Source organism: Epinephelus lanceolatus, chromosome 13, assembly GCF_041903045.1.
Source record: "Epinephelus lanceolatus isolate andai-2023 chromosome 13, ASM4190304v1, whole genome shotgun sequence".
NCBI lineage: Eukaryota > Metazoa > Chordata > Actinopteri > Perciformes > Serranidae > Epinephelus > Epinephelus lanceolatus.
In genome coordinates this window covers 25117274-25133272 of record NC_135746.1, presented here as the reverse complement: position 1 = coordinate 25133272, position 15999 = coordinate 25117274, and the positions used below count along the sequence as shown (strand labels likewise).

General features: G+C 41.6%; 1 protein-coding gene across 3 annotated transcripts in view; it reads left to right on the top strand.

Moving 5' to 3' along the window:
- The first annotated feature begins 10370 nt into the window (after nt 1-10370).
- Nucleotides 10371-15999, top strand: part of sipa1l1 (signal-induced proliferation-associated 1 like 1) — a 128853-nt gene continuing 123224 nt past the window's right edge. For 2 of the 3 annotated variants that reach the window (XM_033648515.2, XM_078173906.1), the window contains exon 1: nt 10371-10580. The gene's annotated coding sequence lies outside the window, so the exon portion shown is untranslated. The remainder of the gene's footprint in view (nt 10581-15999) is intronic. The other variant, XM_033648517.2, reaches the window with a different exon arrangement.

Genomic DNA, 15999 nt, shown 5'->3' with positions numbered 1-15999 from the left:
AACAAATGTGTTCACAACAAACACGATGCAAATTTTTGCGTTGCGTTACTCACGCAAGTTTGAACACTAGAATCTTTTGTGTTGACTCGCTTCATGCGCCCGAATAACTGGTGTCTTACGTATGTGAAATTGCTGAATTGATGGATGAACTTCCGCCGGTACATCCACAGAGTCATTCATCCCTGTAGGATCTCAATGCTGATTGGCTATTGTGGCTGATTTTCAGATTTTTCAATTCGCGCGAATAAGTGCATTATGCAAATAAGCGCTACTTGCTTCATTCGTGCTGCTTCATTCGCCTAATTCGCATCACGTCCATCGTGCCGCCTGGGGGAAATTTGTGTCTAATCACGTCTTTACATTGACTTTACATGTAATTCAGTTTGCGCGCATTGTTTATTAGCGCCTGGTGTGAACGCAACACAACACTCTCTCAACAAAGAGCACGGATGTATTACAATTATTATGAACAGGTCTACTGGACAGTGGCCCAGGGGCCCAAAGTGTCAGGGGGCCCCCCTGGCCTTCACCTGTAAAATGTCACTCAAATTAACATGTATGGAAAAGACTCAAAAATACCACCATGAAATGCAAAGGAACTGCACAAAATAATTACAAAAAAGGCCAAAGCAACCACAAAGAAACACAATCAAGACAGACACAAAATCAGTTTGAAGAAACACATAAACACTCAGAAGACAAAGTTGCCTCAGAGACACAAAATGAGCAAGAACATGCACAAAATTACCACAAAGAAACACAAAATGGGTGGAGAAGACACAAAGTTGCCTAAGAGACACAAAACAAGCGAAAAAGACTCAAAATGAGCTCAGAGAGACACAAAATGGCACAGTGGTGCAGTGGTTAGCATTGTTGCCTCACAGTAGGAGGGTTCCTGGTTTGAACCCAGGGTGGGGGAGCCCTTCTGGGGGAGGCCTTCTCCCTGTCTCAACATGGGTTTTCTCCAGGCACTCCAGCTTCCTCCCACAGTCCAAAGACATGCAGGTTAACTGGTGACTCTAAATTGTCCGTAGGTGTGAATGTGAGTGTGAATGGTTGTCTGTCTCTATGTGTCAGCCCTGTGATAGTCTGGCAATAGTCTGTACCCTACCTTTCAGCCGATGTCAGCTGGGATAGGCTCCAGCCCCCCCGCGACCCCTAACAGGATAAGTGGTTACAGAAAATGAATGAATGAGAAACAAAATGAGCGACACAAGAACCCAAAAAGATGCAAGGCAACTACAAAAACACAACAAAACAACAATGAAGAGTCTTTGTGTCTGGCTTCTATGTCGCAGAGGTGGTGGGGTCCTCTGCATATCAGTACCCAGGGGCCCATTGTCTCATAATCCTCCAAGACTAAGATGGTGAACACAGTAAACATTACCTGTTAAACATTACTATGCTAACGCTGTATTTGTGTGTATGCTAGCATGCTGGAGTTTAGCTGACATCACAGCTGTATCTGAGCACAGCCTCACAAAGCTGCGGGTGTTGCTTCAGACTCTTGCTTCACTGTTAATTTGTGTTTCTTCTTCATGTGCAATCTTGTGATCACATCCTTTAGGAATGCATGGGGCATAAACTATCCACTTAGCTCAAAATGTCCCACAGCATTGATGCAGCCTAAAATGTAAGTGCTGAGAAAAATGGTTGTCTATCTGTGAGCATGTTCTCTTTCTTTTTAAGTAGCGATTGGACTGAACATCATCAGCTGCTGTTCTTCTCCTGTCTATCCTAAAAAATGTCTGCCAATCACTCAATCTAGTGAATTAACCCCTCCAGTTTACTCTCAGAATAACAATGTGCGACAAAACACTAATTACACACACACTCCAATCAAGAAACAGTGGTCTCCACTTATGAAAAACAAGCGCATCAAATTCTATCTATTTTAAGAGCGCACTGTCTGCATAATGCCCCTTAGTAAAGGAGACAAAAGAGCCAGTGTATGTGAAAACAACTTGTCGCCGTTCTTCATGTCAATCTCTATTAGTGTAGGAGCGCCGCTTGAGTGGAACTTTGTGAATGGGGCCCATTCTTTTCATTCCTCCGCTTCCAGGGGCAACACAGCCAGGAATTTCACCACTCTCCCTCCCTGGGGCACTGTGGTCATGTATCCTATAGGTGGTCGCCCCATGTCTGACTCCACTACTTGACATCTTAATATATCTGAGATAGAACGTAACAGTCGGCCCCATCAGACATGATAACATCTCGTTTGATGCTGTACAGTAAAGGGCATGCTGTAAAAGAGTGGAGGTCAAAGGCTGAGCTTTGAAAACAGCCTCGCTCATTAAGATGTCTTCTTTCCCCACAGATCAGTCCATCATACCACCAGGAGAGAGCATCAAAGATAATGGTGGAGGTATAGGCCAAGACGCTGCAAGTTCAAAGACAGGCCCCATACCTCATGAAATTAGAAGGACATACTGTAAAATAACTTGTGACAGCCATTGCTATGAAGTAGGAACTGCGACCTTATCTATGGTTTTGTACGAATTTCATATTACAAACTAAATTCTATAGTTTATAGTTTAGTAGTTTAGTTTATAGTTTATAATGTGTCCAAATTGGTGAGGTGTATTCAAGTAAGAAGAATTAGAATCAGCCTTAATGGCCAAGTACCAACACATGGAATTAGACTCTGCATTTTATTTTTGATTGTTTGTTTGTTTTCTGTGCTCTCAATGTACATGCACAGAAAGCTGAGCAACGACTCCTATAAACATTTGACTACTATATGTATATCAGTTTATCAATATCAGTTTAAGGAGGGATTTATACTTTTGTGTCGAATCGACACAAAAGTATAAGCTGAGGAAATCTCCGCTCATCATTAGGCTAATTTATACAATGTAAAATGCCATAGGCTTGTGCTAATAACGTTAGCATGTTATATTTGTTTGGAAAACGTGTTTAGTATAAGACAGTTGTTTTGTCAGTGAACCTCGTGAGTTGTAATGGAGCTGAATTTTGTAACGTTACCTTTGTTAAATGTTGCTGTTGCCCCTGGCTTCATATGAGAAGAGGAACTCTCCGCTAGCCACTAGGCTAATTTATACAATGTATAATGCCATAGGCTTGTGCTAAAAACATTAGCATGTTGTATTTATGGGGAAAATGTATGAAATTGTCTCTATTAAGCCATGTTTAATGTGTGTCTTGGGTGTGTTTTGAATCAACTAAACTTTACAGCGCTTCACAGAAACGTCTGCCACTGACTAGTGTTTTGGAGGTGTAACCGCACAGTGACACAGACACAGCACCGCACAAGTAAAAATGCTCACAACGGCGTAGGCCATGTGCGTAGGCAATGTTGTAGGCTCTGCATAGAACTGACGCACAAGTATAACTCTAGCTTAAAACTGTACGCTATATTTGGAGCATTTTCACTGCTTTGCCTCACACGTTAACCTATGGAGACAGTGGAAGACCAACAACTCCAGTGTTCTGCAAAGTAAAATTACTGCTTTTGTCAACAGAGTCTGGTGGCTTTGAGATAATGGCTTCAGTTCCCTGTCAAAAAGAGCAGTTTGACAACCAGGTAAAGCTGAGAAAATTCTCTTAGTATCGCATACACTTAAAACTGATACTGATTTTTTTAGGTGACTAATTAGGGTAAGGTTTGCTCAGCACTGTTTATATACATGACACAGGGGGGTTCTACCTGGAGTTAGTTACTGTAAACAAATATTAGAATTTGGTCTATAGACTGTTTCAAATTTGAAAATGTAAACATGCTAAATAGGTTCAAGTGTATTTCCTGTTTCCTGTTCAGTGACAGCGTTCGAGAAGCCAGACTTCGCTGTCGATTCTATTGGAGTCAACGTTCCTCTTCGGTGTGTTTGCCCTTAGCTCCCCCACCTGTCTTGTGCTTTATTTGTTGTTTTCACATTGATAACTTGTATCCTACCATTTGTTAGTCATTTGTTTTGTTGTTGTTAGTTACATTTATAGTTAGCATTAACACTGGAAAGTTTAGAATTGCATAATGTTCATGGATAAAAAGATAAACAGGATTTGGACAAACCTGAAGACTCTTCCATAGTTCCCACTGACCATATAAACAACAGACTACCTGTAACCACCAGTCCACCTATAACTGTCCACATCATGAAACAAAATGAAGTCATCAGAATTTTGAGTTGCATTATTTTCAAGTTAAACCATGTTGCAGCACACATTCAAACCAACCTAGGTTTAAGAAATAAAAACTGCACTGCAAATCACACTATAATCCATCATATTTCACCTTTGACTGAAAAATCCTTCCACCATATTAAAAAACACACATTACCTGGTGTCAACTGACGTTTTTCATCTCAATATGCACTTTTATTTTCCTTGTTATTTGTCTCCAAACAGATCATGGCTCTGTCCACCAGTGGCTGAGATGCAGCTTTTTCAGTCGAAGGAGAAACAACAAAGATATGATGGGTCACAGTGTGATTTGCAGTGGCCGCCCCATTGTCTCTAATAGAACTGACACCAACGTCTGGCTCCTCCAGCGCTGTCACTGACATCATGACTGTTCTTTCTTTCATAATTTCCTTTAACAGCTCCAGGAAGAATATGGAAAACAACACAGAGAAATGAACAACACATAAATAATTCTGAAATCTTTGGAGAGACATTTTGCTTTCTCTTTATTATTGTTTATTAGCTGTGGTTATCTAAAGTTCATCAGGACACATGCTGCATCATTTCCTGTGCAAAACTGAAAAGTATTATGCTAAGTTTTTGTATGCTAATGGAAAAAATGGTGTATGAGGACACACTGTTTGCTATATACAACAGTAAATAGCAAACAGTGTGTACAATTAGTATGGAATTAGGACACACTTATTGTTTTATTGCATACCAACAGAACAAACATGATACATTACAATTGGTATCTAGTACAAACTGTACATAATTGATATAAAGTATGGAACTGGGACACAGTTTGTGATACGACCTGTGTCCTGATTCCTAACTACATACAAACTGTAGCCATACTTTGTTTATGCAGTACTGTACATTCACACAGAAAGTGTGACTTGTGAATGGACACTACTTTCGCACAATGCATGCACAATGGAAATGGAGGCTATTGTATTTTCTCTTGTTACGTTTTCAAACATGAATTGAAGGGTGGTTTTGTTGTATAAAAGTATGACAATTAATGAACCAATCTGATACACTAGGTCGGCATCTGCAGTTCTATTGACAATAAGGTGATGGAATATCAGCCATGACGTGCCCGAACCACATTAAAGGTCCAGTGTGTAGGATTTGGGGTGATGTATTGGTAGAAATAAGAAATAATAGGCATGTTTTCTTTGGTGTATAATCACCTGAAAATAAGAATCCTTGTGTTTTTGTTGCCTTAAAATGAGCCATTTATTTCTACATAGGGAGCGGGTCCTTGTCCATGGAGATGGCCATGTTGCACTGCCATGTTTCTACAGTGGCCCAGAATGGACAAACCAAGCACTGGCTTTAGATAGTGCCATTTTCACATCAGCCACCATAGTTAAAAACCCCTCCATGTTGATAGTGTCAGAAAACACTCATTTTCTTAATGTGAAACTGCTTTATTCAGTGTTTGTACTAGTTTAAATCACTGGGTCTGTTTGTTTTGGAGAGGAAGAGATCTTTGTGGATAATTCAGCTCCCAGTAAAAACCTTATAAACATCTGGATCTTAAGCTATCAGAGAAAAAAGGTGAGCACAGGTCGCTGACATACCAAATAGCATGTCAAAAACACTGATATTTAACGTGAAGGTGCTTTATTCAGTGTTTTTACAGGTTTAAATCACCTGGTTTGTTTGTTTTGAAGAAGAGACGTCTGTGGATAGTTTGGCTCCCGGTTAAAACCTACTGAACAATGAACACTGATGGATATTCTAACCGGGAAAAGTTTCAGCTGGTTGCAATCAGCAATCCTTACCACTAGATGCCACTAAATCCCCCTTAATCTTACACACTGGAACTTTAATACAGCTTTTTTTGCTGCATTAGCAGGTACCCCAGGTTGAAGTGTCAGAATTGATATTGGCTGCGCCCCTAAAGACTAGTATCTAGAATAACACATTAGTAGGCTATATACGCCCCCCCCCCCCCCCCCCCCCCACACACACACACACATTTTTGCAGTATCAGTCGTGCGCTCGGGGAAAAAGAAAGTTTTCAGAGGAAGAAATGTCAGCAGCTGGTAAAGTGTATGTTGCGTCATTGCCACACATGCTGAAGGACACACACACGTTCCTTTGCATCAGTCAGTATTTGGAGATGCTGTCTGCCTCTGCTCTGCACAGGCTCTTTTCTTAGGAGTGGTGTGTATCACATTGTTATCATAAATAAAAACAGATGAAGGGCACAGGACACTTCTCAGACTGTATAAACCTCATAATTTCTCAAACGGTAATGTTTCACTGTCATCATCTACTGTCGGTGATGTTGTCTTCTCTGTGTTTTAATCCATGCTGAATCTCATTCTGTGGCTAACCCAATTAGACTACTTGAGCTAATCCTGGGGGAGCATTTTTTTCCACCAGAGAACAATACAGCCCGCCCACACAAATATCCGCCCCATGACAGAATGGGGTGGGTAGTGTTAGGACCCACAGAGCTACAGGAATAGAGAGATTTTAATGACGGTAATCTCTTTTCCTTTGTCTTTATTAGATTGTTATGTAATCCTGGATGACATTTTAGAATAATGGATGCATAGATGGAAAGTGGAAATGAAAGGAAGGCAGAGGTAAATGTGGAGAGAACGAGTAAATGAAGATAAGAATGTGAAGTACTGTCGCTGGGACCAGAATTAATAATTATAGAGAAGAAAAGACAGGACAGACTTTGTAGACAGCAAGCACCGAGAACAAGGTTGTAACTATTCGCAGGTGATTATGTAGGAGAGAACGATGAATTCCTGTGACTCCCATACTATTCACCCACTCCTTATGTTGGTACCTGCTGAGCTGCTTTAATTAGGGCAGTATTCTTTCTCTTATCTAATTAAAATTTTATGCCGAAATAATTAATGTATGTGAAAAAGCAAGCAGGTGGAATTTGCAACGCTGAGCTCACAGCATTGAAGTTATAATCAGTTTTTTCCCCCACACACATAAATACGTCACCATTTCTGGTAGTGACATTTAATGTCGGGTGGATGGCACATAGGAGGATGTGATGTGTTTTATTATTAATGCCATGGTGCCAAAGCTGTCTGATGGGTGGCATAAACAACCATGGCCATGGTATATTGGTTATCATCTCTCCGTAGAGGTTTTAATAAAGGAGTCTCACTGGTTGTGATCTCAGGGATGCTCAGAGGCCATCGCAGATCAACTTTTCCTCAGGGCGCCAAACAATCAGAAGTGGGAAAAAAGTAAGTTCATTTACTCAACACCTGTAAAAGTCTGTTTACAGGTGTTGAGGAGCATGATTACAGATGTGAAAAAAAGTTACATAAAGCCTTTGTGGCGCTGGAGAGAGCTGTGTCAAGTCTGGTAAACCACTTCAAGTGATGTCACTTGGTTGTGTCAGAGGACTACTGCTTTGAAAAAAAAGATCTGGAGGTGTAGAGTTAGAAGCAAGTGAGTTTAACAGATCTCTAGCCTGCTCCCATAGTGAACCTATAAACCATTTTAAGGCCGACGTCACAATGACATCAGTTTGTTAGCTGGAGGCAAAACACGACTCATCACCACAGGGCTGTAGGCTACATAGGAGTCTTAAAATGTTGTCTTGTTGTGTTACTGGGAGCCAGAATAGAAGGAGTCATGGCTCAAAACTAAATTCTATCACATACCAGCCGCCACTGCCCGTCAACAAAAACAAAGACAACAGTATGGTTAAATGCGATAAGATGAAAAGGCTGGATTTATAATTGTGCAGCAGACCCTACGCCGTAGCCTACGCAGGTCGCTTATGCCGTTGTGAGCATTTATACTTGTGTGGTGGTGTGTCACTGTGCAGTTCCACCTCCAAAACACCAGTCGGCGGTGGAGGTTTCTGCGAAGTGCTGTCAAGTTTAGTTGATTCAAAACACACCTGAAACATGGCTTAATAGCAACAATTTCAAACACAAGTACACAAAATGGCTTCACTATAACTCACAGCATTCACAGACAAACATTGTTGGACATATGTTTCCTACAAATACAACATGCTAATGTTTTTAGCACAAGCCTATGGCATTTAACATTGTATAAATTAGCCTAGCAACTAGCAGAGATTTCCTCTACTCATATGAAGCCAGGATCTGTCTCGCCGCGACGTGTAGTTACATTTCTAGAGAGGTGCACGTCGGGCTACGACATAGGCTCTACGTTGATGCAGAGCCTACGTAGCTACGGTGTCGATTCAAAGCAGAAGTATAAATTCCGCCTTACCCTATCCTTAACCATCTCTCTTTTAACCTAATTCCTCATAGCTAGCTAATCATTAACTTAGCATTCTTGTCAGGGCTTCCACTTCTGGGCAAAGAGCAAAGGGACTGATTGTGGACTGATGTGTAGGTTAAGGTGGGCGAGTCATGTAGCGACCTACTTGCATTTTTCAGCCTCTGGGGTTGCCTTTTTCTGTTTTCAGCACAAAAGTTCTGATAAACCCTTTGTGTGCTACATGCACAGCACCAACATGGCAGTGAAAGTTTGAAATAATGGGTAAGGAAAGTCAAACATCTGCAAACTAAAGTCCTTAACATTTTTTGCTCAGGTAGTGGAAACCAAAACAGGCCTAAAAGGAGAATAAAGGCCAATATTTGACTTGGCCAGAAACTGATTTCTTTTCTTTTCTTTTCATTAGATTTTTTAAATAAAGCACATACATATAGAAACAAACAAAGCCAACCAACATAAACAACACCTAGACATTAAAGACAGACAAGAGAGAAAAGTATAGAAAAGGAATATCCATGGGGCGTCGGTGGCTTAGTGGTAGAGCAGGCGCCCCATGTACAAGGCTGTTGCTGCAGTGGCCCGGGTTTGAATGCAGCCTGTGGCCCTTTGCTGCATGTCATCCCCTCTCTCTCTCTCCCCCCTTCATGCTTACCTGTCCTGTCCAATAAAGGCAAAATGCCCTAAAAATATCTTTTAAAAAAAAAGAAAGAAAGGAATATCCATAAAAAATACACCCCCAAAAGAACAAACGCTTCAGTATATTAGCCTACAACTAAGAATTAATATGCTAATAAGTTTTAAAAAAGAGAAAGTACAGCAATGTGATATTGACATCGACGGATGGAGCAATCAGTTACTGCCTTCCAGGGATAAGCAAGTCAGAGTTTCTGTAGGAAAATGTGTAATGGTTCCCAAAGTTGCCAGAACTTGTGTGATTTATTATTGAGATCATAAGTCAGTTTCTCCAGAGGAAGCACAGCTGATATCTGTGATAACCACATGTCAGCCGAGGGGACCTGTGGAGCAGACCGTTGCAGCAAGTTGCACTTTTTAGGTCCTGTTTACACGACAACGATTTCAATTGAAAATGGTAAACTTTAGTTGTGTTTTGGCTGATCGTTTACATGACAGTATTTTGGGTGCCTGAAAACGGGTTCCACAGTGCAGTTTTATGGAAAGAGCATCATTTCCGTTGTCATGTAAACTTGCAATATGCAGTTCCTCTGAAAATGGAGACTTTTTGCACATGCGCATTACGGTTCCAGTCACAAAGCATGCGTGAGAAAGTTGACCATCACAACAACAATGGCAGACTCCTGAGCTCTGTTTGTGCTGCTCACCCTGTTGAATTTATCAACGCTTCTCAAGCAAAGTGTAGATTTACTGTGGCAACTCCACCTCGTCGTCTGTCCAGACAAATGTTCGCGTGGTTGCCATTTTGTTTGTTTAAAGGCTAAGAATGAACTCTCTAATACTGGACTTATCTCTTTAACTACATGAGGTGCTACACAATATAGCAGTGGCTCATTTTGATGTCTTGTCAAGGGACCCAGAATTCCCAACAACACACCTTCCAGCTAGGCTTTATGGCTTCTGATGGCTGTCCATACCTGGATGCAAACTGCAATAGATGATGCAACAGAAGCTGCCATGATTTCATCATGTGCAGTGATCATCATCAACACCCAAACCTGCCACACAAACACCAGTTGCTTGCGGAGAAAAGCTGTCGCTGAAAAGCCCATCCGATTCTGTTGCCAGAGCAACGCTCTCCCTCTCTCCCCCATCCTCTCACCAGCAATCCGCCCATTCGCCTTTTCGCTCCACTCTCGCGAGACTGTGCAATGTGCTCATTCGCGTATAGCACCACCACTCCGGTTGGTATCGCGAGAGCAGAGCGCAGAAGGAGTTTGAGAGGCGGTGACCTCATCGTCGTCGCGAGGCGGAGCGAACCGCTGCAACTTTGGATGAACTTCTGATTTGAACAAACCGAGAGGCGGTCGGCGGAGTGCTCGGACAACAACACACACAAAGGTGAGGACGTGTAGAGGTTTTCTGCTCCGAAGTCTTCACAGCAGGTTCGTCTTATCTCTACCGGCCGTGACGGTTTGTGTACGCCGGTGACTGACCTGCGAGAGCGTGATTTTTTCCTCTCGAAAACGCCGACAAGGTGGAAATTAATAAAGGTGAGTGCGCTCTGTATCTTCGTTGGTGTTCCCTCTGACACACAGGCTGTAACAACACCGTTAGTTTGGGGCTAACAGCCAAGTTGTAGGCGGTTTGTTTCATATATGTGCATTCAGTGTCTAAGCAAACCTTCATGTGATGCATTCACGGATGCCAGGTGGGAAAACTACACTTAAAAGTTTAGCTAGCAGTCGGTTGGTGATGTTAGTGGGTGGTGTGTCAGGGCGCCTAATATCTGATGAAGTTAGCTGTATGTTAACGAGCTCTGTCATGTCATTAGCTTATTGAACACACACCCTCCGTACCTCTCATTGAGACAGACCACAGTTTAAAATTTAACGGTGGCTCTTAAAGAAACAGGAAACCCCAGCGAAATCACCATCAGATAGAGGTAATTGTTGTTTGGTTAAGTCCCTGCGTGGCTGCTGTGTAATTGGGATGGCTAGCTGCAGTTGTGGGTTTCCTGTCCATCGACACAGACAAACCCTGTCATACTTCTGGTGAAGCTGCTCCTGTGTTTTTCCCGAAGCTCTTCGTGCAAAGTCAGTGCAATGTTGCTGTCATGCATCGCTGCAGTTTGCACGGGGTGTTTGGACATTTGCAGTGTGTGCATGCACCGACCGTGTGTTTTTTTTGCAGGGGAAAGTTTAGGAATTGTTTCCCTGCAAACCAGACTTTTAGGGTATTTAAATCTTATAAATAATGCATGATATGTTGCTAAAGAAAGCAAAGCACATACCTGGGAGCCTGCAGGGAATCACACATTAAGTTAAAGCATCAATTCCACCCTGTCAAAAGCAGTCTCATTAATCAAAATGGCCGTCTGTGTAGTCAAGTCAGATTTGAATAGTGATGTAACTGCCACATTTAAGTGATGGAGCTTTTGATCGTCACATGATTTAACAGCAGAATGAGCAAACTATACCCTTATGATGCTTTAGCTCAACGCAAAAGTTAGCCTGCAAGTTTGTTAGTCTGTTCCTCTGAGCCCTCCTCTGCCCTAATGACACCCTGAGAGGGATTCTTATTCTAAGTGCCCCCCCATGGCTGCCATCTCAACCTGTGGAGTTTGTCCCCAGGCTACCAGCTTCAGCCTCCCAGGGGGCTCACACACTCACACACAGAAACACAGCTTCCTCCTTTGACAACTCCTAAATGGACATGTCAAAGAGATGCCATCTCTATTCATCGGGGTGGCCGGGGTGGGTCAGATTCTCAACTTGAAACACAACAGCAGCATTAGAGATATATTCTCTCCAGGAGACAGCATTTCAGCTGCTTTGTCCGCTTTGCTTTAGCTGCTGCAGCCTCTGTGTCGACACCACCCCCCCTCTACCCAAAACTCTTATGTGTGAACATGCCATGAGCCCTCCCTTGTTGGTGCTTGTGAATGCCAAGGCTGAGCAGATCTGGGGGCTGTGTTGCATTTACAATATTAAGTAGGCTATTGAGATTGAGTGTGTAGGTGGCGGCACACATGTTCTGTGACACATGTAGCTGCTGACTAAAGGAGAGGTGGGAGAAAGGAAAAAGAGGGAAACAGAAAGGGCTGCTGATGGGCAGCTAAAAGATTATCAAAGGGCTTTTGGGGATGTAGAGCAGCCGAAACATCTCTCCAGGTGTTCCTGGATTAAGCAGCTGGGGTTGGCTGAAAAACTTGTCTTCGGAAATGCTTCAGCCCTCTCCAGCGTGCGCACAGTCGGGGCTCTTATTGGGAGTTTCAAATGAAGGTTTTCCCAGGCCCTAGTTAAAGCTTGCAAGATAAGTCTTTAGCTTTAAATTTGTATCAGATGCACTGTGATCGAGACGTGGTCACTCTTTCAAAAAATCCTCTAATGTGTAGCCCGGGCCGATCTGGAACAGGCAAGGCTTTGGCAACGCGCACAGAGAGAAATCTGGCAAATGCAAAGTCAGGAAAAAGAGGACATTTCAATCTCATAGCTGGCCAGCTTGCACTTTCACTGTTTACATGCGATGCGTTGCGCTGACAGGAGCTGAAAATGGGGTCTCACCTATTTACGATCTCCCACACTACGCCCCCCCTCCCTTGCCCGGCTATTTTCTCGCATCTCTGCCTCGTCCTCCCCTTCTGTCTCACTTCTGTCACTACTTCTTTACTCTCCACCTCCCACGATTCCCTCCTCCCTCCTCCCATCACTGACAGTGCCTTTTCCTCTCGCCTTGCTTCCTTCCTGTTGTGGAAAGCATGACAAGACTCTGACATTCTCATCATTTCTGTCCACATCCCTCACCTTATCTATCCTTCTCTCTTTCCCCCCATTCCCCCTCCCGCTCCCTGGTCTTCATTTCTCCTTTTCCTCTCCTCCGTGTCTCTGTCTCCCTCCCCTCCTCCTCTGTCTCTCTGCACACTGGAGATTGGAATGTGCGTTCCCTCTGTTTAAGGTCTTAGGGTGGGCTGTCTCTTGAGAAATACCAGAGCAAGAAATACTCGTTAACAGTGAATATATCTCACTGCAGGGCAGAATGATTTAATAAAACTACTAGGCTCCGGCAAATCAGGGTTTTCCTTCGTAGAGAATTTAAAGGTGGCCTTCTGGCTCAATTACTGTGCAGATTTTTTACCTTAACCTTAACATAACATATTTCAAGAGCGGTATGTTAAATGAGTCACTGCCAACTGTGGTTGCAACAAGAGAATCCATCCAGGATGGCTCAAGGATGCTGTGCCAGCTGATTAGCAGAGTCAACTTAATTCTCCCACACAGGGTAATTCATTTTGTCTACTGCTCCAGATATTAAAGACAGCATTAAATCCACACCATAAACATTAGTATAACATACACAGTAAGACCACAACATAATCATACACACTGACCATTATAGGCATAATTCGCATTACAAACAATACATGGTCTATTTGTCAGGTCTGACAGTAGACAGAATATAGGAAGAGAAGGTCTGATGATGGAAAGATGAGTCAGAGTGCAGCTGTTATTGATCAACTGGTGTCCCTCTCAAGTGGTGACTTTCCTGTGAACAAATTGGTGGTTGTTTGTCGTGAAGGTTGATGTTGAAAGATAGAAATGCACACCTTTCTATTGCTCTCTTGCAAGCCTAAAATAAGAGAATGTAAAGCCGCTCAGTCACAACTTTGATGCATTAATTCAACTTACAGGGTCCATTTACAAGTAGGGTTGTAAAGCACTGGTTTCATCGATATGACACTGTATCAATTTTTTGACAACGATGTGATATTTGTTGATCGCAAAGTCTATGATACAGTTTCAATTTGGTTAGTTTCAGGGGCCTGCAATCCATATGAGTGGATATCATATCCCATTTAACACAGCTGGTTACAGAAGAAGCTGCCAACCCCTTCTTTTTTGCTTTTGGCTATATAAGATAAAGACAGAACCTAACTAATGTAAATAATTGTAACTGGTTAAGTGCAGTAAAGTTGACTTTAAAGTAACGATCCATCAATCTGGATCAATCTCTCAATTCAGTGATCAATGATCCAGCATCATTGATACAAAGTAAAAACATTGATCCATATCGTCAGCCGAGAGAAGGACAATGAGGATACCGCTATTTACTTGGGAATAAATCAGCAGTGTGGAAATAAAGGGGTCAAGAGACACAGCACATGCTGTATGTAAACAATGTCATTATGAGATAAAACATGACATAACGTTACCTGCCTGGACGGGCATTTCATCCTGCTAACTTATCACTACAACAGTATTAGCAACTCTGTTTTAACAATGTTCAGCTGAATAAACGTGCGTACAGGCTGATATTCAAATGTGCTCTTCTGTCAGGAGATGCAGTGACTTTAACCAACAGTGAGTTAGAAAAACTATAAATAATTAATGTAATCATTCATGTAAGTTATGAATGGAGGAAAGTCCGCTAGCTGCTAGGCTAATTTTTGCAATGTAAACATGCTTAAGCTAGTAATGGGTGACTTGCAAAAGACAATTGACATGTCTATGAACCTTGACAGTTATTACTGAGCTGAATTTTATACCTTTGTTAAATGATCTTGTTATTAATCCATGTTTTATGGCTGTTTGGAGACGTTTGCCTTCAGGGATAGAGTTTTAGATAAAGATCAGGGTTTGGGTTAAAATTAAAACATTAATTAACATTAATTAATTCACTTATCCCATGTGCTGTTTCATGTGTGTTAGTGGAGTCGGTTTGAAGTAAACTTTACTGCACTTAAGCAGTTACAAATACTTAACATAAGTCATGTGTCATTTTAAAACTTTTATGGCCAAAAGCAAAAAAGAAAGGGGTTGCAGCTTCTTCTGTAATTGATTATGTTAAATAGGCAGACAATATCGTTTCATATTGATAGCATCATATCAAAATTGTTTTGTGGCAGACATAGTAATATCAGTGAATATTATATTGATGTTCAGAAAATTGATATAATACTGTATCGTGATGAAACCAGTGATTTACATCCCCACTAACACACATAAATCAGCATAAGATAGCCTTCAGGATTTTCTGACAGAAATCCCTTTCTAGAAGCAATATCTTAATTTTAACCCAAACAATCACAATTTTTCTTAAAAAATTAGGGCGATGTGGCTTGAAGGCCTGAAGGCAAACTTCCCCCAACAGACATAAAATGAATGGACTAACAAGAGAATTTAACAAAAGAACAAAATTTGGCTCAATTGTAAGTGTCAAGGGTAATGGACAAAACAGTTTGTTTTTACCTAGTCACCATTATGGTCTCAAGCACTTTTACATTGCATAATTTAGTCTAGTGGCTTGTGGACTCTTTCTGTATTCATATAGCTTAACAAATTACATGTATTATTTATACTTCTTCCTACTCACCATTGGTTTAAGTCACTGCATCTCCCGACAGAACAGCACGGTTAAATGTCAGCCTGCATGCACATTTTTTCAACCTAGAATTATTGAAACAGAACAGCTCATATTGCTATAAAGAAGAGTTAGTGGAGTGAGATGCCCATACGTTGTGTTTCCTTAGTATTATATCTCATAACGGCATTGTTTACATATAGCATGTGCTTTGTTTGTTGACCCGTATTTCTCCTAAATCCAAACTATTTCCACATGCTGATTTTATTCCAGAATAAATAACATTATCCTCGTTGTCTTTCATTTGGCTGCCTGCCATTATCTGCCTGGTGCTGGCCGATGGTGACACAGACTTTCAGAATAAAAGCATATCCTAAAGATGATAATATAAATCAGTGTTTTTACTCTGCATTGATGACATTGGATCCTTGAATCAGTACATTGATCCGGACTGATGGATTGTCACACTCCTGTTTTCAAAAACATTAGCTTAGCTGTATTAAAGCTTTAAATGCTCCTACGAGACTTTTTATTCAGTCTTTCACTTGAATGAAAGCATTCAGTTGCACGATGAATGTGAAAACAAACTCATCATAGTGACCACTATCATTC